Raw genomic sequence first — 25491 nt, 5'->3', positions numbered from 1 at the left:
TTCACGTAATTATACCAAAAGCTGGAGCAGCTCCAACTTCTTAGAACCGTGGAGCTCAGGGGAACACCGGAGCACACCCCAATGAACTCACATCAGGCAAATCATCACCGGTAAACATATCAAATTTGCGCTGGCTGGAACTCTTCGTCCGCACTGTTCGCGTACCTGCTCTGCAATCACTCCATCCGCACTTCTCTCTGCAGCTATGACACCAGAAGAAACAGTAATCACTCCTTAATCTTCATAATATGTGGCATAATCTCTTTTGCTTTATTCAAAAAATTTGACATTAGGTGATTCTTTCAGCTTTCATACGTTATCCTTTGGCTGACCCGTGTTTGTGTTTTGTTTTAAATTTTTAATTGATGATGATAGCTTGTCGTCGATGCATTGTTGGTTGCTCAAATATGCTAATTCACAACTAAACCCGGATTTTAGCTCCATCCATTAAATTCACCATCTTGATATTTGGTGTGGATCAAGTACCTGTTTTTTTTATTGTCAAAATAAAATCAAGGGATGTCTGAATTTGGAGCATAATACCTTCAGCGCGGGTGTTGTCTGTGCTCCTGTGCTTGCATGGCTGATCACGCCAGCTGCAACTGAAGGCCAATTGGGCCCCACGTGGTTGCTTTTAGATCAAACATACTAGCCATGTAACCCAATAAAAGGGAGGGAATGGTGTTTTGGCACATGGGAGCATATGCTCCCTTTATTTTGAAATGCATGTTACATACATTTGAAATTTCAAAAAATTGAAACGAAAAATTCGAACGTACATCTTCACGTGCTACACGCTCACAAAGTTGTTTCATAAAAATCCAACTTGTCGTGTGACGTGACGTGTGTAAAAAAGACAAAATTCAATGCTGAAAATAAGGCTTTTCAGGAGATAAATTTTCTCTTTTTTACACAGACCACAAAACATATTGGTTCCTCGCGAAACTTGACAAACGTACGTATATTGTGGAGATGTACATGTAGAATTTTTTGTCAAAATTTTTCAACATTTCAAAATATAATTTTTTGATAGAGGGCATATGCACCCGGGAGCCGAATTGAATTTCTGCCATCTATTTTCAGTTTATCACAACCCACCGAGGCAAATGTTGGTATTGCCACATGTCCTCGTATATAATAATATACAATAGTAAGACAAGATTTTTTTTGCAACCATACAACATGTAAGTGTCGCATTAAATTAAAGCACAGAAATCTGATATGGAACATTAAGACTGATTCCAGCTTACAAGTGCATATGGTAGTGATAAAGACAGAGACAAGCTCGAGGAGGAATGTAAGAGTAAAGAAGAAAAAAATGCAACATTGTATTTTCGCACTTATGTATGCTTGATAATATGTGCATGATATGGTATATAAAAGGTGGATTAAATAGATAGTTACAAAAAGGTCGAGTATGTGCAACATTTTTTTTAACTCAGCAGCAACGCGCGGGCACTTGGCTAGTATAGATAGATTTGCTTTCAAAAAAAAGATCTAGTGCCTTGTTTCCTCGGAAGCAGGTCTGTTACGGGCTTACGGCGCCAAAAATCTTGGGGTAAGACCGACGCCGCTTGCTGAAGCCAATAGAGCAGAGACCCAACTGGCCAGCCACTATATATTTCGATATTACCGAGCTGCAGCCTCAGCACACTGCACACCCGCAGTTGGCCAGACAGCCAAGGCCGCGCTCCATGTCGCCACATGCGCTGTCGTCGCCGTACACCTCTTCCCTCTCCTCACTACCTCCTCCCTCTGCATGCTAGCAGAGTCTGAAGCAGATTCTGAAGACCATGGATCTTTCAAATGTAAATATTATTTAGTTTATTATTGCATTACCCTAATATTTATCTTGCTGAATAATAATTTTTTTTTTAGTTTTTTTTGTGTGACCGAGTGATGAAGCTTGACTGAGATTGTTAAGGGGCCTAGAACACCAATCATGCTTAAACTTTAAGTAAGATATACAAATTTAGCATAAATAGATATCTTTAAGGAATTTTTTAGATTAGGGGGGCCATCGCCCCCCTCCCTCCCACCCTAGAAGGACAGGAGCATCTCGCTCAGGACACTAGTGAGTTGTTAGTCACATATAGTAGATTATTCAGATACTTTTTTGCACGGAGAACTCGAGTGAGAACTTGTATTCAACTGATCATGTAACAGGTTGACCACTGGGTAGTTGAGAGCTACGACGGTGGGGGCCGAATGGTCATCACTGCACGGGTGTACCCAGAGCATGCCAAGACGACCAACATCCGCATGTTGATTTTCAAAAATGGTACTAGTGTTATCAAGGTGCCCAAGCTCGACGCCTGGGAGCTGAAGGCAGCGGCCATGAATGTCCCGACCGAAGTGTATTACGAGTAGGAGGAGAGGGAAGCGTGGCCTGAAGTATTATAAGAATTGCAGAGATGGACCATTGCTAACACAACAAAGGGAAATGAAGTGATGGCTTCCTGGGTCTAGCTCTCCTCTCCTAAAACCTGAACATAAGCCCTGAAGTAGAACTAGTACTCTGAGCACTACCCTCTAGATGCATCTTGTTGAATTTCGAATTAACATGATTCAGGTTGGCAAATATTTGCATAACAGGAAAACCTTCAGCTCAGATATGCAAGTAACAAGGCATGCGAACAGAAAAACCTTCAAGCTTTCTATTTAGATAAAAGGGATCATCCCCGATTTCATTAAACGAAACCATCATACTACAAAGTTTTCCATCCTAGTGCATGTCAAATTATCAATAGCAATGTCATCAGTGATAGGCAGGTAGACGTGCATATCCTCGCAGACCATAACACGGCCCCTGATCACACGATTGAGATGACAGATAAAAAAACAAAAATCCACTGATCTGCAACCACCCATCAACACCCGCAAAATTAAACAGGACAAGCATGGGGTTACCAATCAGCCAACGAACAGCCAGCATTCTTAGAGCTGTCGCCGAAACAAACAACCAACCATGCTGAAACAGCCAGGCCAATGTCTAAACAATACATACACCGGAGGCTGCCAACCTAATCACAACGTGAAACTAGTTATCAGTGTTTTACAGATCCAAAAAAAACAGCTAGTCTCTAATGACATGCGCAGCCCTGTGTGCTCAGGAGAAGAGCCTCCGGGACCATGCTGGGACGGCCGCCGGTTGTTGCACGGCAGCTGATACGAGGCTAGCAGCCTTCTCTTTTGCTTCCAGTATCCGAGCTCCCTTCGGATCGGCCAACAGAGATTTCTGGAACGATTGCGGGAATCCTGTTGCGATGATGGTCACGTGGATCTCGCCGGTATAACGGTCGTCGACGACGGCACCGAAGATTATGTTTGCCGAAGGATCAGCCAAGCTTGTCACAATCTGGGGGAAGTAAAGAAATGGTTACTGCCGAAATTGTTCGAAGTATTAGTTCTACCAACTGTCTCAATGTTGAGTTTCGGAAAACAAGACGTCTCAATGTTCACATGACCTTCCTGAATACTTCAAAGGCCATTCAAATGATCCGAGCACTAAAATAACAAGAAGGAAGCCTAGACTTTGTTCACTTCTTGCAAAGGAGTATATATCGTAGAACTATCACTTTCTATGCAAAATTTCGAAAAACTGCCACTTTTCGTTTCAGTCCCATAGAACTACCACATTTGGTGGAGGTTATCTTAGATAGCACTAATCCTGAATTGAACACGAATTAATAGCCGTTGTCCGTCGTTAATGGCGTGCGGGCCCCACCACATTGTCCGTCATTTTGTAGATATGTCCTTAAGTTTTAAAGGCAAATTACGCACGGGTCCCTCGTGTCTCGCAGTTTTCAGATAATCACCTATTTATTTTTCAAATAATCACATATTTATTTTTCAAACCTTCATAACTTTTAAATACTAATTCAAATCGAAAAACTTTTAATATGAAAAGTGCTCAGTAATGTTTGAATATTTCAAATATAATCTTTTTAAAACCTTCATAACTTTTGAATACTAATTCAAATGAAAAAACTTATAATATGAAAAGTGCTTAGAAATGTTTGAATATTTCAAATATAAACTTTTTAAAATCTTCATAACTTTTGAATACCAATTTAAATGGAAAAACTTATAACATGAAAAGTGCTTAGAAATGTCTGAATATTTCAAATGTAAACTTTTTGAAACTTTCATAGCTTTTGAATACTAATTTAAATGGAAAAAGTTATAATATGAAAAGTGCTCAGAAATGTTTTAATATCTCAAATATATAAACTTGTATCACTATTTTAGATAATTAAAATATGCAAACGATTAAAATTACTTCTATTAATAATGTAAACTTTGGAAATTCATAACTTTAATTCTATAACTCCATATAATATTAATAATATGTCTAAATTTATTAAAAAAATGCAAGGAATCCATTTCTAACACCCATAATGCATAAATCAGATCATTTCTACTCAGATATTTTGATTATGCAACCAAACCTAGCAAAAATATGTGCCATTTTATTTGTTCCTGCTGGCCCGCCTAGGTACTTTCAAATCCGTCCGTCTCCCGAATCAGAACAAAGAACTTGCGTCAAATGTAGCAAAACTTTATTTGCTGAAGACATCGCCGGAGACATTGTAGCAAATAATGTATACTATATTAGCATAACCTCGGAACAATTGTAGCAAAATAATTTATACTATATCAGCATAAACCTCAGAACAATTGTAGCATTACAGGAAAAAAGAAAAAAGATGGACAGAGAAGAACCATGGTCAGATTAAAAAGCAGGGAAACTAGAGAAGGTAGAGGACATGACATTTGTTGTCGCCCCTGTGGCAGCACCACCGCATCCACGACCGGAGGTCGGCGGCTGTGCGGGCACGCGTCGAGGATGTCCGCGGGCCAGGGGGAGCTCGGCCGGTGGAGGTCGGCGCCGACCATCGGGGAACAGGGCGGTGCAGTGGAGCCGGCGAAGTGGAGCTAGAAGCGGGGGGCTCCCGACGAGGTGCAATCGGAGGTCGCCGGCCCTAGGGTTCCCCGCTGCGCGAGGTGGTGGCCGTCTAGGTGGAAGAGGAGGTCACGTGGTGACGTTGCGTGGGCACGACGGTGGCGCGTGGCTCTTCTCCATGGTTGCGACGGGCGAAGAAACAGAGAAAAAGTAGGGGACGAGAGAGAACATTTGCCAGGAAGATAAGGTTGACTTTGAGTGGTTATGTGTGGCCCACGTTGGACACGTGTCGGCATAAGGAGGCGGAGGACCGAACGACGGGATCCCCCGGGGATATACAGTCATGTTCCCTAATTAAACGGTAACTAATGCGATTGCGCCCAAACGAGGGGGGGAGTACCTTAGTTAATATGAGTAGTCTAATGTTCGTTCACATGACCTTCCTGAATACTTCAAAGGCCGATCAAATGACTCGATCATTAAGATAAGGGCATCTCCAGCGGCACGACGCATTTCAGACGTCCAAATTGTCCGCTCGCATCCGTTTGCGTCGCCTGGCGGACGCCAAAATGACCGCGAGGGGTGAAATGTTCGTTTGCGTCGGGGGCTACCTCCAGCGGTCCGACGCATTTTGGACACGCAAGTGTTTTTTTTTGGTGCTACTTCTTTTCAGTTTTGTTGAATGATCAAGTTTTAAACGCGAAAAAGTTGTACTCAATGATGTCACGTTGGTCGAATCGAATAGATTATAGCCTAAACAATTAACCGGATACTTCAATCGACTAGATTTAAACATATTTAACATTCAAAGAAGAAGAAAATTATAAACATATAAACTAAAACTATTTTTTGGCCTTCTTGTTAGAAGGCCCTGCTTCGTCGTCGAAACTCCTGCGCCTCTTGCTTATCACCTCCTCGTCGGAACTGGAGGACGACGCGCCCGTCGAGGAGTTGAAACTGGAAGAAATGGCGTCTTCGTCGTCGTTGTCGGTGAACGGACGAGGACGCGCCGCCCGCGCCAGCGCCCTGGACTTCTTCCTTGCCACCGCCTTGTCGTCCGCCGCTTCCTGCGCCTCCAACCGGGTGAACTTGCTGTCGGAGTCCTCCTCCTCCTCCTGGCCCTCCTCCTCGTCCTCGGCGTCGCTGGCAGCGCCGCCTCCGTCCTCCTCCTGGCCTTCGCTGCCATTGCCGCCTCCGTCCTCACTCGGCATGGAGGCAGGGTCGCTGGGCGTGGAGCCCGGATCACTTGGCTTCGCAGGGGATTCCCACCAATGCAGAAATCCGGGTGACTTGCCCTCGCTCTCCGAGTTGGACGGCAGCGTGTAGTCGCTCATGGCGAGCCGGTGTTGGAGAAGAAGAAGAAGAGGAAGAAGAAGGAGGCGGTTGAACTTGAATTACCGTAGACGCGGGGGTTATAATGTGCGCGGATTAACGGCGACGCGTATAACGAAGAGGCCGGCGGTTGCTCTTCCGCGGCGGTTCGGCGCTCCACTGATCGCCGCGGTTGCCACACCGGCGCGTGATACGTCCCAAACGTATCTATAATTTCTTATGTTCCATGCTACTTTTATGATGATACTCACATGTTTTATACACATTATATGTCATTATTATGCATTTTCCGGGACTAACCTATTGACGAGATGCCGAAGTGCCAGTTCCTGTTTTCTGCTGTTTTTGGTTTCAGAAATCCTAGTAAGGAAATATTCTCAGAATTGGACGAAATCAAGGCCCACGATCTTATAATTCCACGAAGCTTCCAGAACACCGGAGAGGGACCAGAGGGGAGGCCCAGGGGCCCCACACGCCATGGCGGCGCGGCCACAGGGGGGCGCACCCCCCTACTGTGTGGGTCCCCCGTGGCCCTTCCGACTCCGCCTCTTCGCCTATTTAAGCCTCCTCGACCTAAATCTTCGATACGGATTGACGAAACACCAGAAAACCTTCCAGAGCCGCCGCCATCGCGAAACTCCAATTCGGGGGACAGAAGTCTCTGTTCCGGCACCCTGCCGGGACGGGGAATTGCCCCCGGAGTCATCTCCATCGACACCACCGCCATCTTCATCACCGCTGCTGTCTCCCATGAGGAGGGAGTAGTTCTCCATTGAGGCTAAGGGCTGTACCGGTAGCTATGTGGTTAATCTCTCTCTCCATGTACTTCAATACAATGATCTCATGAGCTGCCTTACATGATTGAGATCCATATGATGAGCTTGTAATCTAGATGTCGTTATGTTATTCAAGTGGATTTTACTTATGTGATCTCCGGAGACTCCTTGTCCCACGTGTGTAAAGGTGACGAGTGTGTGCACCATGTGGGTCTCTTAGGCTATATTTCACGTAATACTTATTCACCGAGTTATGATTTGAGTTGGATGTCTCTATGAAATTGTGATGTGTTAGTACCTCCTATGAATGCTCACAATGACAACGTGGGGTGTTTATTAGTACTTGGGAATACATCTTTAAGGTTTGCCTACATGATGAATTAGTGTTCGTTATCTTGCCAGAGAGTAATTCAGAATAGCATAGTGAAGTGCTTATATTTATATTCAATTATGATTGCAATGTTGAGAGTGTCCACTAGTGAAAGTATGATCCCTAGGCCTTGTTTTTAAGCATCGAAACTCCGTTTATTTACTGTTCTGTTGCATGTTTACTCGCTGCCATATTTTATTCAGATTGTTATTACCACTCATATACATCCATACTACTTGTATTTCACTATCTCTTCGCCGAACTAGTGCACCTATACATCTGACAAGTGTATTGGGTGTGTTGGGGACACAAGAGACTTCTTGTATCGTGATTGCGGGGTTGCTTGAGAGGGATATCTTTGACCTCTACCTCCCCGAGTTCGATAAACCTTGGGTGATTCACTTAAGGGAAACTTGCCGCCGTTCTACAAACCTCTCGCTCTTGGAGGCCCAACACTGTCTACGTGGAATAGAAGCGTGCGTAGACATCAAGCTATTTTCTGGCGCCGTTGCCGGGGAGGTAAGGTAAAAGGTATTCACATCCTCCGACGACTAAGCTATTTCCTAGTTTTGTTGCCGGTGTGTGAGTGCTCGAAGCTATTTCCTTTAGATCCTGCAATTGCATCTTTTTGTTTCTTGTTTTTTTTTCACTAGTTAGGCATAATGGAAAACAACAATGAGCTTTTTAATCTATTTCCTGAGTTAAGATATGAATTGTTTGATGCGAAAATTAAAAAACCTATGGAACCTTATCTGCATGATAGTAGCAATGCTATTAGTATGAATGCAATTACTGCTAATGCTATGGAAAAGTCTAAGCTTGGGGAAGCTAGTTTACATAAAAATAATCTTTTTTGCTCGTCAGCTTTGGGAGAAATATTTTGCTCTGATAATGCTTTATCTCCCGTATGCGATAACTCTAATGATGCTTCTGATATTTTAAATCCACCTGCTGAAAGTGTTTCATATAAAATACCTATGAAAATTATTGAACATGTTATGGATAACCGCTATGAAGGAGATGGAACTGTCCATCCTGGAGATCATTTACTGTTTTTGCATGAATTATGCGGGTTATTCAAGTGTGCAGGTATCTCTATGGATGAAGTTAGGAAGAAACTATTCTCTATATCGCTGTCTGGTAAAGCGGCTGATACGTCTCCGACGTATCGATAATTTCTTATGTTCCATGCCACATTATTGATGATATCTACATGTTTTGTACACATTATATGTCGTATTTATGCATTTTCCGGCACTAACCTATTAACGAGATGCCGAAGAGCCAGTTGTTGTTTTCTGCTGTTTTTGGTTTCAGAAATCATAGTAAGGAAATATTCTCGGAATTGGACGAAATCAACGCCCAGGGTCCTATTTTGCCACGAAGCTTCCAGAAGACCGAGGGAGAGTCGAAGTGGGGCCACGAGGTGGCGACACCACAGGGCGGCGCGGCCCAGGTCTTGGCCGCGCGGCCCAGGTCTTGGCCGCGCGGCCCTGTTGTGTGGGCCCCTCGTGACGCCCCTTTACCTGCCCTTCCGCCTACATATAGTCTTCGTCGCGAAACCCCCAGTACCGAGAGCCACGATAAGGAAAACCTTCCAGAGACGCCGCCGCCGCCAATCCCATCTCGGAGGATTCAGGAGATCGCCTCCGGCACCCTGCCGGAGAGGGGAATCATCTCCCGGAGGACTCTTCACCGCCATGGTCGCCTCCGGAGTGATGAGTGAGTAGTTCACCCCCGGACTATGGGTCCATAGCAGTAGCTAGATGGTCGTCTTCTCCTCTTGTGCTTCATTGTCGGATCTTGTGAGCTGCCTAACATGATCAAGATCATCTATCTCGTAATTCTATATGTTGTGTTTGTCGGGATCCGATGGATAGAGAATACTATGTTATGTTGATTATCAATCTATTACCTATGTGTTGTTTATGATCTTGCATGCTCTTCGTTATTAGTAGAGGCTCTGGCCAAGTTTTTGCTCTTAACTCCAAGAGGGAGTATTTATGCTCGATAGTGGGTTCATGCCTCCATTAAATCTGGGACGAGTGACGAAAGTTCTAAGGTTGTGGATGTGCTGTTGCCACTAGGGATAAAACATTGATGCTATGTCCGAGGATGTAGTTATTGATTACATTACGCACCATACTTAATGCAATTGTCTCGTTGTTTGCAACTTAATACCGGAAGGGGTTCGGATGATAACCTCGAAGGTGGACTTTTTAGGCATAGATGCATGCTCGGATAGCGGTCTATGTACTTTGTCGTAATGCCCAATTAAATCTCACAATACTTATCATATCATGTATGTGCATTGTCATGCTCTCTCTATTTGTCAATTGCCCGACCGTAATTTGTTCACCCAACATGCTGTTTATCTTATGGGAGAGACACCTCTAGTGAACCGTGGACCCCGGTCCGTTCTTTTACATTGAATACAATCTACCGCAATACTTGTTCTACTCGTTTTCTCGCAAACAATCATCATCCACACTATACATCTAATCCTTTGTTACAGCAAGCCGGTGAGATTGACAACCTCACTCGTTTCGTTGGGGCAAAGTACTTTGGTTGTGTTGTGCAGGTTCCACGTTGGCGCCGGAATCCCCGGTGTTGCGCCGCACTACATCCCGCTGCCATCAACCTTCAACGTGCTTCTTGGCTCCTCCTGGTTCGATAAACCTTGGTTTCTTTCTGAGGGAAAACTTGCCGCTGTACGCATCACACCTTCCTCTTGGGGTTCCCAACGGACGCGTGTTGTACGCGTATCAAGCACTTTTTCTGGCGCCGTTGCCGGGGACATCAAGACACGCTGCAAGGGGAGTCTCCACAATCCAATCTCTTTACTTTGTTTTTGTCTTGCTTTATTTTATTTACTTTCTTGTTTGCTGCATTATATCAAAACACAAAAAAATTAGTTGCTAGCTTTACTTTATTTACTGTCTTGCACTCTATATCAAAAACACAAAAAAAATTAGTTACTTGCATTTACTTTATCTAGTTTGCTTTATTTACTACTGCTAAAATGGCCACTCCTGAAAATACTAAGTTGTGTGACTTCACAACCACAAATAATAATGATTTCTTATGCACACCTATTGCTCCACTCCGCTACTACAGCAGAATTCTTTGAAATTAAACCTCGCTTTACTCGAATCTTGTTATGAGAGAGCAATTTTCCGGTGTTAGTTCCGATGATGTTGCTGCCCATCTCAATAATTTTGTTGAATTGTGTGAAATGCAAAAGTATAAAGATGTAGATGGTGACATTATAAAATTAAAATTGTTTCCTTTCTCATTAAGAGGAAGAGCTAAAGATTGGTTGCTATCTCTCGCCTAAGAATAGTATTGATTCATGGACTAAATGCAAGGATGCTTTTACTCGGTAGATATTATCCCCTGCTAAAATTATATCTTTGAGGAGTAGCATAATGAATTTTAAACAATTAGATAATGAGCATGTTGCACAAGCTTGGGAAAGAATGAAATCTTTGGTTAAAAATTGCCCAACCCATGGACTGACTACTTGGATGATCATCCAAACCTTTTATGCAGGGGAACTTTTCTTCGCGGAACCTATTGGATTCAGCTGCTGGAGGTACTTTTATGTCCATCACTCTTGGTGAAGCAACAAAGCTCCTTGATAATATGATGATTAATTACTCTGAATGGCACACGGAAAGAGCTCCACAAGGTAAGAAGGTAAATTCTGTCGAAGAAACCCCTTCCTTGAGTGATAAGATTGATGCTATTATGTCTATGCTTGTGAATGATAGGACTAATGTTGATCCTAATAATGTTCCGTTAGCTTCATTGGTTGCTCAAGAAGAACATGTTGATGTAAACTACATTAAAAATAATAATTTCAACAACAATGCTTATCGGAACAATTCTAGTAATAACTATAGGCCATATCCTTATAACAATGGTAACGGTTATGGTAATTCTTATGGGAATTCTTACAACAATAATAGGAACACACCCCCTGTACTTGAAGCTATGCTTAAAGAATTTATTAGTACACAAACTGCTTTTAACAAAACTGTTGAGGAAAAGCTCAATAAAATTGATATTCTCGCTTCTAAGGTTGATAGTATTGCCTCTAATGTTGATCTTTTGAAATCGAAAGTTATGCCTAATAAGGATATTGAAAATAAAATTGTTACTACAGCAAATGTCATCCAAGTTAGAATTAATGAGAATATAAGATTGATGGACGAATTGCATGCTAGGTGGGAAAGAGAAGAAAATGAAAAACTAGCTAAAGAGAAAAATGTAGCTAAAGTTTGGACTATTACCACCACTAGTAATGTTAATGCTCCACATGTTGCTGCACCTCCTACTATAAATGGTAAAATAATTGGTGTTGGCAATGTTACTACTTCTAGTGCAAAGCGTGCAAAACTGCCGGAAACTGCTAAAACTGCTGAAACTGCCTGTGATAAAACTGCTGAAATTTTTTCCAACATTGGGGATGATGATCCCATTGCTTTAGATTATAATGGTTTGGATTTTGATGATTGCCACATCTCTGAAGTTATAAAGTTCTTACAAAAACTTGCTAAGAGTCCTAATGCTAGTGCTATAAACTTGGCTTTCACAAAACATATTACAAATGCTCTCATAAAAGCTAGAGAAGAGAAACTAAAACTTGAAACTTCTATTCCTAGAAAGCTAGAGGATGGTTGGGAGCCCATCATTAAGATGAAGGTCAATGACTTTGATTGTAATGCTTTATGTGATCTTGGTGCAAGTATTTCCGTTATGCCTAAGAAAATTTATGATATGCTTGACTTGCCACCATTGAAAAATTGTTATTTGGATGTTAATCTTGTTGATAATGCTATAAAGAAACCTTTGGGGAGAATTGATAATAGTCGCATTACCGTTAACAATAACCTTGGCCCCGTTGATTTTGTTGTCTTGGATATTGAATGCAATGCATCTTGTCCCATTATATTGGGAAGACCTTTTCTTCGAACTGTTGGAGCTATCATTGATATGAAGGAAGGTAATATTAAATATCAATTTCCTCTCAAGAAAGGTATGGAAAACTTCCCTAGAAAGAGAATGAAGTTACCTTTTGATTCTATTATTAGAACAAATTATGATGTTGATACTTCGTCTCTTGATAATACTTGATATACACTTTCTGCGCCTAGCTGAAAGGCGTTAAAGAAAAGCGCTTATGGGAGACAACCCATGTTTTTACTACAGTATTTTTATTTTATATTTGAGTCCTGGAAGTTGTTTACTACTGTAGCAACGTCTCCTTATCTTAGTTTTGTGCATTGTTGTGCCAAGTAAAGTCGTTGATAGTAAGGTTCATACTAGATTTGGATTATCGCGCAGTAAACAGCATTTCTTTGTCGTCACGAATTTCGACCTGCCTCTCTGTAGGTAGCTCATAAAAATATGCCAATTTACGTGCGTGATTCTCAGATATGTATGCAACTTTCATTCAATTTGGGCATTTTCATTTGAGCAAGTCTGGTGCCTCAATAAAATCCATCTTTACGGACCGTTCTGTTTTGACAGATTCTCGCCTTTTATTTCGCATTGCCTCTTTTGCTATGATGGATGAATTTCTTTATTCCATTAATGTCCAGTAGCTTTGTGCAATGTCCAGAAGTGTTAAGAATGATTATGTCACCTCTGAACATGTGAATTTTTATTGTGCACTAACCCTCTAATGAGTTGTTTCGAGTTTGGTGTGGAGGAAGTTTTCAAGGATCAAGAGAGGGAGATGATACGATATGATCAAGGAGAGTGAAAGCTCTAAGCTTGGGGATGCCCGGTGGTTCACCCCTGCATATTTTAAGAAGACTCAAGCGTCTAAGCTTTGGGATGCCCAAGGCATCCCCTTCTTCATCGACAACATTATCAGGTTCCTCCCCAGAAACTATATTTTTATTCCATCACATCTTATGTGCTTTGCTTGGAGCGTCGGTTTGTTTTTGTTTTTGTTTTTGTTTGAATAAAATGGATCCTAGCATTCATTGTGTGGGAGAGAGACACGCTCCGCTGTTGCATATGGACAAATATGTCCTTAGACTTTACTCATAGTATTCATGGCGAAGGTTGAATCTTCTTCGTTAAATTGTTATATGGTTGGAATTGGGAAATGCTACATGTAGTAATTCTAAAAATGTCTTGAATAATTTGATACTTGGCAATTGTTGTGTTCATGTTTAAGCTCTTGCATCATATACTTTGCACTCATTAATGAAGAAATACAAAGAGCTTGCTAAAATTTGGTTTGCATATTTGGTCTCTCTAAAGTCTAGATAATTTCTAGTATTGAGTTTTGAACAACAAGGAAGACAGTGTAGAGTCTTATAATGTTTACAACATGTCTTTTATGTGAGTTTTGCTGCACCGGTTCATCCTTGTGTTTGTTTCAAATAACCTTGTTAGCCTAAACCTTGTATCGAGAGGGAATACTTCTCATGCATCCAAAATCTTTGAGCCAACCACTATGCCATTTGTGTCCACCATACCTACCTACTACATGGTATTTCTCCGCCATTCCAAAGTAAATTGCTTGAGTGCTACCTTTAAATTTCTATTCTTTACGTTTGCAATATATAGCTCATGGGACAAATAGCCTAAAAACTATTGTGGTATTGAATATGTACTTATGCACTTTATCTCTTATTAAGTTGTTTGTTGTGCGATAACCATGTTCCTGGGGACGCCATCAACTACTCTTTGTTGAATATCATGTGAGTTTCTATGCATGTCCGTCTTGTCTGAAGTAAGGGAGATTTACCACTCATTTAATGGTTAGAGCATGCATATTGTTAGAGAAGAACATTGGGCCGCTAACTAAAGCCATGAATCATGGTGGAAGTTTCAGTTTTGGACATATATCCTCAATCTCATATGAGAACATTAATTGTTGCTACATGCTTATGCATTAAAGAGGAGTCCATTATATGTTGTCTATGTTGTCCCGGTATGGATGTCTAAGTTGAGAATAATCAAAAGCGAGAAATCCAAATGCGAGCTTTCTCCTTAGACCTTTGTACGAGCGGCATGGAGGTACCCCTTTGTGACACTTGGTCAAAACATGTGTATTGCGATAATCCCGGTAATCCGAGCTAATTAGGACAAGGTGCGGGCACTATTAGTATACTATGCATGAGGCTTGCAACTTGTAAGATATAATTTACATGATACATATGCTTTATTACTGCCGTTGACAAAATTGTTTCTTGTTTTCAAAACCAAAGCTCTAGCACAAATATAGCAATCAATGCTTCCCTCGCGAAGGGCCTTTCTTTTACTTTTATGTTGAGTCAGCTTCACCTATTTCTCTCCACCTCAAGAAGCAAACACTTATGTGAACTGTGCATTGATTCCTACATACTTGCATATTGCATTTGTTATATTACTTTACATTGACAATATCCATGAGATATACATGTTACAAGTTGAAAGCAACCGCTGAAACTTCAATCTTCCTTTGTGTTGCTTCAATACCTTTACTTTGATTTATTGCTTTATGAGTTAACTCTTATGCAAGACTTATTGATGCTTGTCTTGAAAGTACTATTCATGAAAAGTCTTTGCTTTATGATTCATTTGTTTACTCATGTCATTACCATTGTTTTGATCGCTGCATTCATTACATATGCTTACAATAGTATGATCAAGGTTATGATGGCATGTCACTCCGTAAATTATCTTTGTTATCGTTTACTCGCTCGGGACGAGCAGGAACTAAGCTTGGGGATGCTGATACGTCTCCGACGTATCGATAATTTCTTATGTTCCATGCCACATTATTGATGATATCTACATGTTTTGTACACATTATATGTCGTATTTATGCATTTTCCGGCACTAACCTATTAACGAGATGCCGAAGAGCCGCTTGCTCGTTTTCTCGCTGTTTTGGTTTCGAAATCCTAGTAAGGAAATATTCTCGGAATTGGACGAAATCAACGCCCAGGGTCCTATTTTGCCACGAAGCTTCCAGAAGACCGAGGGAGAGTCGAAGTGGGGCCACGAGGTGGCGACACCACAGGGCGGCGCGGCCCAGGTCTTGGCCGCGCGGCCCTGTTGTGTGGGCCCCTCGTGACGCCCCTTTACCTGCCCTTCCGCCTACATATAGTCTTCGTCGCGAAACCCCCAGTACCGAGAGCCACGATACGGAAAACCTTCCAGAGACGCCGCCGCCGCCAATCCCATCTCTGGGGATTCAGGAGATCGCCTCCGGCACCCTGCCGGAGAGGGGAATCATCTCCCGGAGGACTCTTCACCGCCATGGTCGCCACCGGAGTGATGAGTGAGTAGTTCACCCCTGGACTATGGGTCCATAGCAGTAGCTAGATGGTCGTCTTCTCCTCATGTGCTTCATTGTCGGATCTTGTGAGCTGCCTAACATGATCAAGATCATCTATCTGTAATTCTATATGTTGTGTTTGTCGGGATCCGATGGATAGAGAATACTATGTTATGTTGATTATCAATCTATTACCTATGTGTTGTTTATGATCTTGCATGCTCTCCGTTATTAGTAGAGGCTCGGCCAAGTTTTTGCTCTTAACTCCAAGAGGGAGTATTTATGCTCGATAGTGGGTTCATGCCTCCATTAAATCTGGGACAAGTGATGTAAAGTTCTAAGGTTGTGGATGTGCTGTTGCCACTAGGGATAAAACATTGATGCTATGTCCGAGGATGTAGTTATTGATTACATTACGCACCATACTTAATGCAATTGTCCGTTGTTTGCAACTTAATACCGGAAGGGGTTCGGATGATAACCTCGAAGGTGGACTTTTTAGGCATAGATGCATGCCGGATAGCGGTCTATGTATTTTGTCGTAATGCCCAATTAAATCTCACAATACTTATCATATCATGTATGTGCATTGTCATGCTCTCTCTATTTGTCAATTGCCCGACCGTAATTTGTTCACCCAACATGCTGTTTATCTTATGGGAGAGACACCTCTAGTGAACTCGTGGACCCCGGTCCATTCTTTTACATTGAATACAATCTCATCGCATTACTTGTTCTACTGTTTTCTCGCAAACAATCATCATCCACACTATACATCTAATCCTTTGTTACAGCAAGCCGGTGAGATTGACAACCTCACTGTTTCGTTGGGGCAAAGTACTTTGGTTGTGTTGTGCAGGTTCCACGTTGGCGCCGGAATCCCTGGTGTTGCGCCGCACTACATCCCGCTGCCATCAACCTTCAACGTGCTTCTTGGCTCCTCCTGGTTCGATAAACCTTGGTTTCTTTCTGAGGGAAAACTTGCCGCTGTACGCATCACACCTTCCTCTTGGGGTTCCCAACAGACGCGTGTTGTACGCGTATCAGCGGCGCATTGGTATAAATTGCTGAAGAATGGGGATTCTCTTGATTGGATGGATATTGTGCCTCTATTTTACTCTAAATTCTATCCTCCAAGTGAAATTCACAAAGACCGGAACCGCATATATAATTTCTGGCCTCATGATGGAGAGAGTATTGCCCAAGCATGGGGAAGATTGAAGACTTTAATGCTCAAAGGCCCCATTCATGAGCTTCCTGGTAATATCATCATTGATAATTTCTATGCAAGACTTTCTTTTCAGGATAAAACCTTGCTGGATACTACTTGTTCTGGATCATTTACACGCAATGAAGAAGAGTTTAAAAGGGACCTTCTTGATCGGATTCAGGAGAATACTCGAAGGATGGGAGAACAACAAAGGTAAAGAGTCAGGTATAAATTATGATTATGAATGCATTGAAACTTTTATGGATACCGATAAAATTCGAAATATGAGTGCTACTTATGGTCTTGACTCTCAAGTTGTTGCAAATCTTTATAAAGCTTTTGCCTCTCATTTTGAATTGCCTAAGAAGAATTTTGATAAGTATCATGAACCTTTTAAAGATGCTTGCATGAAGGATGAAATTGTTGTTAATGATTGCAATAAACAGTGCTCAAACTCCTAAGAATGCTATTTTCTATAAGCATGTTAATTTTTGTGGAATGCATAGACCTTGTGGAATTAATCAAATCGAAGATGAATATTGTATCCACCATATTAATGAAAAAACTAGAAAGTGGTCTAGGGCTCTAGATGATCTTGGTAAAAAAGTTTGTGCCAGCCTATCCTTTTATTTGTGAACTTTGTCATGAAGTGGGTCATTTTAATTTTCAATGCTCCTCCTATGATAATTCGCACCCCATGAGTGCTGCAAATTTGTATTGTGATGATGAAATTACTCTTAATCAAGCATGATGAACTTACTTTATTTTTGTGGTGTGAAGAGTTATCAAGAAAAATCTCTTTGTTACATATGAGTGATCTTGATATTGATGATGTCCTGCATGGGTGTCTTTCTTATTGCATTGATAATTGCCATACAAATACTTACATACAAAATATTTTAGAAGAGGACACTTTGCCAAAATATGATAGGACCGCTGTGTGTTTTGAACTTATTAATGAAAAGGAGGAATCCTCCCAAGTTTCTTCTATTGTTTCTGGAAATAAATCAGGTTATGTGGAGGAGCCCCTCATCAAGCCTCTCCCCGCTAAAGAAGGGAACGAGGAAAGGAAGAAGAAGAAGAAGAAGGGGAATAAAGAGAAAGAGGTAACGGCATATCCCCGCGTGTATGAGATAACGACAGGTAACCGTTGACATGGGCATACCCTTCGGGTACCCATTATTAGCATACCCGGCTCGGCCCAATATGGAGAAGACTCAATATGGAGAAGGCACAACAAGGCAACCCGAAGAAGTAGTCGACTAGGACTCTTGTAAAACCCTAGGCTGGTTGCATATATAAAGCTAGCCAGGGCACCCAAAATAAGGAGGACAACAAATAGACAAAATATAGACAACATAGCTCCGCCTATGGCGGCACCCTGTACACACATCTATGATCATATACTGGATTGCTAGCAGCACGTAGGGATCCTCCACCGAGGGGACCCGAAGCTGGGTACGTCGTGTGCCTAATCTCGTCCCCGGAATCTCCATCGTCGCTCTCCCGAAACCCTAGTCTACAATACGTAGGCATTGCCGAGGTGTTCCCTCGTCAATTGGCGCCGTCTGTGGGGATCTGCGTCGGCTGGATTTTGTGATCCGGGCGGGATCCATCATCGTCATCTTCGTCAACATCCAGCGACTTCGTCATCAAGGAAATATTTTCATGGTGGCTGGAAGCAGCACTAACGTGTGCATGATCGGCCGGATCCGCAGTATTTGCCGACCGGTTTATCCTATCTTCGAAATCGCAAGATCCCGAAAGTCAATCAGCATCACCCTGATTATCGACAACCGTCTTCAAGACAAAGTATCGGATCCAAGTACAGGCAACCCTATCTTGTTCCGGTCTAAGTCAGTTCCTGCCGAGTATATTGGCATCGGTACATGCAGGGATAAAGGAAGGAGACAGCCAATCAATCTGTCAGGATAAAAGAAGGAAACAGATGATCAATCTCGTATAGCAGGCCTCGGAACTTGCCCCAGTAAAGAGGAGGCAGGGACATGTCCCGTTTTCTCCATCTTCAAGGTGCTCTGGCGTGAAGAATTCAGAACAAGTTCTGCCCTGGGATTAATATTCAAGATGCAGCAACTATACACGTCATGCATTCATATGTGGACATATAAATTCAAGTTGTCTACTCCAAGCAGAGAAAAGCTAAGTTTCATTACTTCTTAAATTACTCATGTTAACTGATACCCTTGGATTTGGTTCATGCTATTCACCTAATCGTGACAGGAATCAGTCCAATCGATATTTAATAATGACCGGTTTGCTATTTCACGCCATGAGCAAGAAAGACGTACCCGAATAAAATCTCAGCTACTTGGCCGCGTACAGTTGCCATACTTGGGGCTCGCCTGTCGTGAACCTACTGTCATGATTTTCGCCATCTAACACAAAAATATCAGGTGTTATACTTTCAGTTAATTTTTACTCGCAAGATTTATTTGGCCAAATATTTTTTTGGCTCGTACTATTATTTGCGCGCAGGTTTTTGCGTCCCAATATAACTGCAGATTGAAACAAAGCTTCGACTGCTCTGCTCCGTCGACCGTGCCCGCCATAGCATACTCGTCTTACTCGGGGGTTCGCCGGCCATAGACCCGACATCGCGAACCCGATATATTCGGGTGCTCGCCCGTCTTCTTCATCAACTATTTCTGGCCGCGTAACTATTTCGACTGCGCCCGCCATATGGACTATCTTTGGTGACGAAACTATTTCGATTGCGCCCTCTTCATCAACTACTTCCGGTCAGACGCCGTGCAACTTCATCGACCGCATCTGCCACACGACCTGCTTTCACGTTGGCTCCGCCGCACACAATAATAAAGCTAAGTGTTCCTCTTTCAAAAGTTAATTATTATTTACTTTCGTCACGCTGGAATACTCGGGGGCTGCACCATTACATCATCGGAGCAAATTAACCCAACACCAGGGGTTGTGCCATTACTTTGTTACCACAAATATATTCGGTTATTTGGTGAATTTCTTTTCTTCGGCTCTGGATATATCTTCTCCGGCTCAGTGGAATTATTTTCTTCGGCTAAGTGGAATTATTTTCTTTGACTTAGTGGCTTTATCTTCTCCGGTTCAGTGGATTTATTTTCTTCGGATTACTGGATCGGTTTTCTTTGGGCTATTATTGGTTCACTCTTATACAATATTACCCGATGCGTTTCCGGGACAATGGATTCATCTTCTATGGTTATTACTAGAACTATTTTCTTCGGATCAATGGATTCATCTTATATGGTCATCTTGGATTCATCTTCTATGGTTATTATTGGAAATATTTTCTTCGGGTCAATGGATTCATCTTATATGGTTATCTTGGATTCATCTTCTACGGTTATGACTGGATTTATTTTCTTCGGGTCAATGGATTCATCCTTTATAATATCAGCGGATTCATCTTCAATATATGATTCATGGTTAATGGCGTAATCTTCAACGCGGATTCATCTCAAGTACTTCATCTCGGACTTCATCTTCAGTATTTCATCCTTAATGGCCTTCTTTCGGCGACACGGATAATACTAGGGGGCTCGACAACGACTTCGCCCCGAGTAACAACTGTGACACGGCGTCTAAACAAAAATCATGACATCACCCCAGCAGCGCTCAGGGGCTCGGCTATTTCTTCATCAACAATATGGCGGCATTTACTTTCACTATTTGGTGGTTTCTACTTCGGCTCGACTTATTCTCCGCACTCAAAGACTTCATCACGCCGACTCTGTCGTGCCCAATAAGCTAAGTGTTCCTTTGATTTGCATAAAATTGATTATCATTTACTTTCGCCGCACCCGACACTCGGGGGCTGCGCCATGCTTCTTCACTTTACATCTCAGGTCGATGAAATCAAAAGAGCACCTGATGAAATCTTCTTTAGGGAGGAACCCGATAAAATCGTGAGAGAACCCGATGAAATTTTCTTCAAAAGAGAACCCGATGAAATTTTATTCAAGGAGGTGCCGAAGAATTATCCTCAAGGAGGTGCCGAAGAATTATCCTCAAGGAGGTGCCGAAGAATTATCCTCAAGGAGGTGCCGAAGAATTATACTCAAGGAGGTGCCGAAGAATTGTCCTCAAATAGGTCCCGAAGAAATTTTCCTGAGGGAGGAACTCGACGAAATTATCATCAAGGAGAAATTAAAAAAAAAAGAAGAGAGGAGTAGAAAAAAAAGGGAGGAAAAAAAAAAGAGGATGGACAAATCTTTGGGTCCATTGACTCGTCATTTGTTCTGAGCAAGAGCATCGGCGATGTGCCTGACGACAATATAGAAGAACCAATATATTCGGTTGTCTCATCAAGCCCGAGAGAAAAATATAGAAGAACCCGCAAAATGGGTCATTGCATCAGCCGAACAAGGCACTCGACAATATATTCTCAGAACGCCAAAGTTGCGATCAATTTCTGAATGCCGCAAATTTGCGAAGGTAAGACCCCAGATCCGTTCTGCTGGGCGTGGCATCGCCGAAGACTGCGCTCTGCTACTTTTATCCGTATCAACGGATACGAAGAAAAATCCTAACGGACGCGTTAGGTACCCGATAAATATGACCGGGACTCGACAGAATGGTAAGACCTTAAGCGGCACTGTCGAAGTTTACACCGGTATCCCGAGATCATGTCCAGGGACGTGATCTTGAAGTAGGTTTTTGCGGATTGCCACTAGAGCAGTTAACTAGTACCTGATCCGTCAGATGAACTAGCCCCAATTACCATTATCCCTGTACAATATAGATATGGATGTCAAATAAAAATAGCAACGGCCCGGAGTCGATAAAAGAGGGGCTGCGCCAAGTTGTTTATCGAGTAGTACAACTTGAGCCTATGCCTAGGTGCAAGCACCTGCTCATAGGATCGGGGCTACTCTTATCGAGAGTATTGTTCACCCTCCCGATAAGAAAGAGGAAAAATTGTGGAGTCAATTACAAGCAAGTTGAGCCTACACCCAAGTGCAAACACTTGGCTGTAGCCTCGGGGGCTACTCCCATCGGGAGCGCTGGTCGCGCACCCGATAGAAAAATAACTTCGACAGCATCTATGACAATCAAGGGTTGCAGACTCAACTCGATTCTACGACTCGAGTGGAGCCTACTCCCATCGGGAGCACATGGATTTCATCGAGTCCTACAGAAATATAGTTAAGTTCTTCATCGAGTAGTACAACTTGAGTCTATGCCCAAGTGCAAGCACTTGCCCATAGACTCGGGGGCTACTCCCATCGGGAGCGCTGACGCGCACCCGATAATTTCAAGAATCGTCGACATCATCTACGCTACACATGATCTACGACATGGACCTCGCCTTGTATTTTCTTCGACTCCGGAGATGGTTATGCTTGGAGTTTCTACGCAAGTCTTCGACTTCCCTATAAACTCGGGGCTACGACATGGGCATACCCTTCGGGTACCCATTATTAGCATACCGGCTCGGCCCAATATGGAGAAGACTCAATATGGAGAAGGCACAACAAGGCAACCCGAAGAAGTAGTCGACTAGGACTCTTGTAAAACCCTAGGCTGGTTGCATATATAAAGCTAGCCAGGGCACCCAAAATAAGGAGGACAACAAATAGACAAAATATAGACAACATAGCTCCGCCTATGGCGGCACCTCGTACACACATCTATGATCATATACTTGGATTGCTAGCAGCACGTAGGGATCCTCCACCGAGGGGACCCGAAGCTGGGTACGTCGTGTGCCTAATCTCGTCCCCGGAATCTCCATCGTCGCTCTCCCGAAACCCTAGTCTACAATACGTAGGCATTGCCGAGGTGTTCCCTCGTCAACCGTAAGTATGTTGCTCCTGATGATTATTATGATAATGAATCTGAATACAATGATCTTCTTATGCCCTTTACCTACATTAGTGATCATGATTTGAAAGAGCATACTACTTTTGATATTGGAAATCTCTGGGGAAACTAATTCTGAAAATGATGATGTTAATAATTGCCATAGTATCGGTACTATCCATGCTTCCTCCCATAATGATATAGAAAGCTCTAAGCTTGGGGATGAGGTGTTTGAAAATCCTTTTTCTACTGATCATTATATGTTTGATACATCTCCTTCTAGTAACAATGATGGTATGGTCACAGATGAACATACTGTGAAAGATAATTATTCTATTTCTTATGATGACACTATGCCTCCGATCTTTGATGATTATTATAAAGAATGCTATGACACATGTTATAATTATCCTTATGAAACTTGTCATAGTTATGGTGGGATCACTAAAAATCATTCCCTTAGTATGCAACTTGTTTACCATGTTCAAATTCTTGATAATGATCCTGCTCCAATTACTATTAATGAGAAGAGTTTTTCTTATGCTAAAATTAATGATACCTTTATGCATATGAACCATGATAAGAATGTTTTAAGTGATGGTTATATTGTGGATTTCATCAATGATGCTACTGAAAGCTATTATGAGAGAGGGAAACATGGTTATAAGCATCTTAATAATATTAAGTTTCCCCTCTCTATGTTGAGAATCTTGAAGTTACTCGTGTTTTATCTTCCCATGCTTGTCACTTTGTTCTTCATGAATTCATTTGTGTACAAGATTCCTATGCATAGGAAGTGGGTTAGACTTAAATGTGTTTTGAACTTGCTTTTTGATGCTCTCTTTTGCTTCAACTCTTATTTCTTGCGAGTGCATCATTAAAATTACTGAGCCCATCTTAACGGCTATAAAGAAAGCACTTCTTGGGAGATAACCCATGTGTTTATTTTGCTACAGTTTTGTTGTGTTTTGAAAGTTGTTAGTACTGTAGCAACCTCTCCTTATCTTATTTTATTGCAATGTTGTGCCAAGTGAAGTCTCTAATAGAAGGGTGATGCTAGATTTGGATTTCTGCGCAGAAACAGATTTCTTGCTGTCACGAATCTGGGTATGATTCTCTGTAGGTAACTCAGAAAAATCTGCCAATTTACATGAGTGATCCTCAGATATGTACGCAACTTTCATTAGTTTTGAGTTTTCTGATTTGAGCAACGGAAGTACCTCTTAAAAATTCGTGTTTACTGGCTGTTCTGTTTTGACAGATTATGTCTCTGTTTTTTTGCATTGTCTCTTGTGGACTTTATGTGAGGCTTTCTAGACGTGGAGAGCTGTAGATAATGTTTTATTGAGTTCTTGCAATGTGTCACTACAGGGCCAAGGTGGATTAAAGTTTTTTGAGTACTAACCCTTCTAATGAAGTTTATGAGAAGTTTGGTGTGAAGGAAGTTTTCAAGGATCAAGAGAGGAGGATGATATATGATCAAGAAGAGTGAAAAGTCTAAGCTTGGGGATGCCCCGTGGTTCATCCCTGCAAATTTCAAGAAGACTCAAGCGTCTAAGCTTGGGGATGCCCAAGGCATCCCCTTCTTCATCAACTTATCAGGTTCTTCTATTGAAACTATATGTTTATTCGGTCACATCTTATGTGCTTTACTTGGAGCGTCTGTGTGTTTTTATTTTTGTTTTTGTTTGAATAAAATCGGATCCTAGCATTCCTTGATTGGGAGAGAGACACGCTCCGCTGTTTCGTATGAACACATATGTTCTTAGCTTTATCTCTAATGTTCATTGCGAAGGTTGAACTACTTCATTCATTGTTATATGGTTGGAAACAGAAAATGCTGCATGTGGTAAATGGTATAATGTCTTGAATAATGTGATACTTGGCAATTGTTGTGCTCATATAGATCATGTTTAAGCTCTTGCATCATGTACTTTGCACCCATTAATGAAGAACTACATAGAGCTTGTTAAAATTTGGTTTGCATGATTGATTTCTCTAGAGTCTAAATATTTTCTGGTTAAGGTGTTTGAACAACAAGGAGACGATGTAAAGTCTTATAATACTTACAATATGTTCATATGTGAGCTTTGCTGCACCTTTTATACTTGAGTTTGCTTCAAACAACCTTGCTAGCCTAGCCTTGTATTGAGAGGAATTCTTCTCGTGCATCCAAATCCTTGAGCCAAAAACTATGCCATTTGTGTCCACCATACCTACCTAGTACATGGTATTTCTCTGCCATTCCAAAGTACATTACTTGAGTGCTACCTTTAAAATTCTATTCTTTGTCTTTGCAATATATAGCTCATGGGAAAATAGCCTTAAAAACTATTGTGGTGAAGAGTATGTACTTATGTGTCTTATTTCTTAATAAGTTGCTTGTTGAGCAGTAACCATGTTTCTGGGGATGCCATCAACTTACACCTTTGTTGAATATCATGTGAGTTGCTATGCATGTTCGTCTTGTCTGAAGTAAGGGCGATTTTCATGATCAAATGGTTTGAGTATGCATATTGTTAGAGAAGAACATTGGGCCGCTAACTAAAGCCATGATTCATGGTGGAAGTTTCAGTTTGGACAATTAATTCTCAATCTCTTATGAGAATTTTAACTGTTGTTGAATGCTTATGCATTAAAGACGAGTCCATTATCTGTTGTCTATGTTGTCCCGGTATGGATGTCTAAGTTGAGAATAATCAAAAGCGAGAAATCCAATGCGAGCTTTCTCCTTAGACCTTTGTACGAGCGGCATAGAGGTACCCCTTTGTGACACTTGGTTGAAACATATGC

The 25491-nt window shown here is 41.9% G+C and overlaps 1 pseudogene; it reads right to left on the bottom strand.

Moving 5' to 3' along the window:
- Positions 1-2835: 2835 nt before the first annotated feature.
- Positions 2836-25491, bottom strand: part of LOC124670932 — a 53583-nt pseudogene continuing 30927 nt past the window's right edge.

This window comes from Lolium rigidum, chromosome 7 (assembly GCF_022539505.1).
Source record: "Lolium rigidum isolate FL_2022 chromosome 7, APGP_CSIRO_Lrig_0.1, whole genome shotgun sequence".
Taxonomy (NCBI): Eukaryota; Viridiplantae; Streptophyta; class Magnoliopsida; order Poales; family Poaceae; genus Lolium; species Lolium rigidum.
The sequence above is the reverse complement of the archived record's forward strand: the minus strand, read 5'-3'. Positions and strand labels throughout refer to the sequence as shown.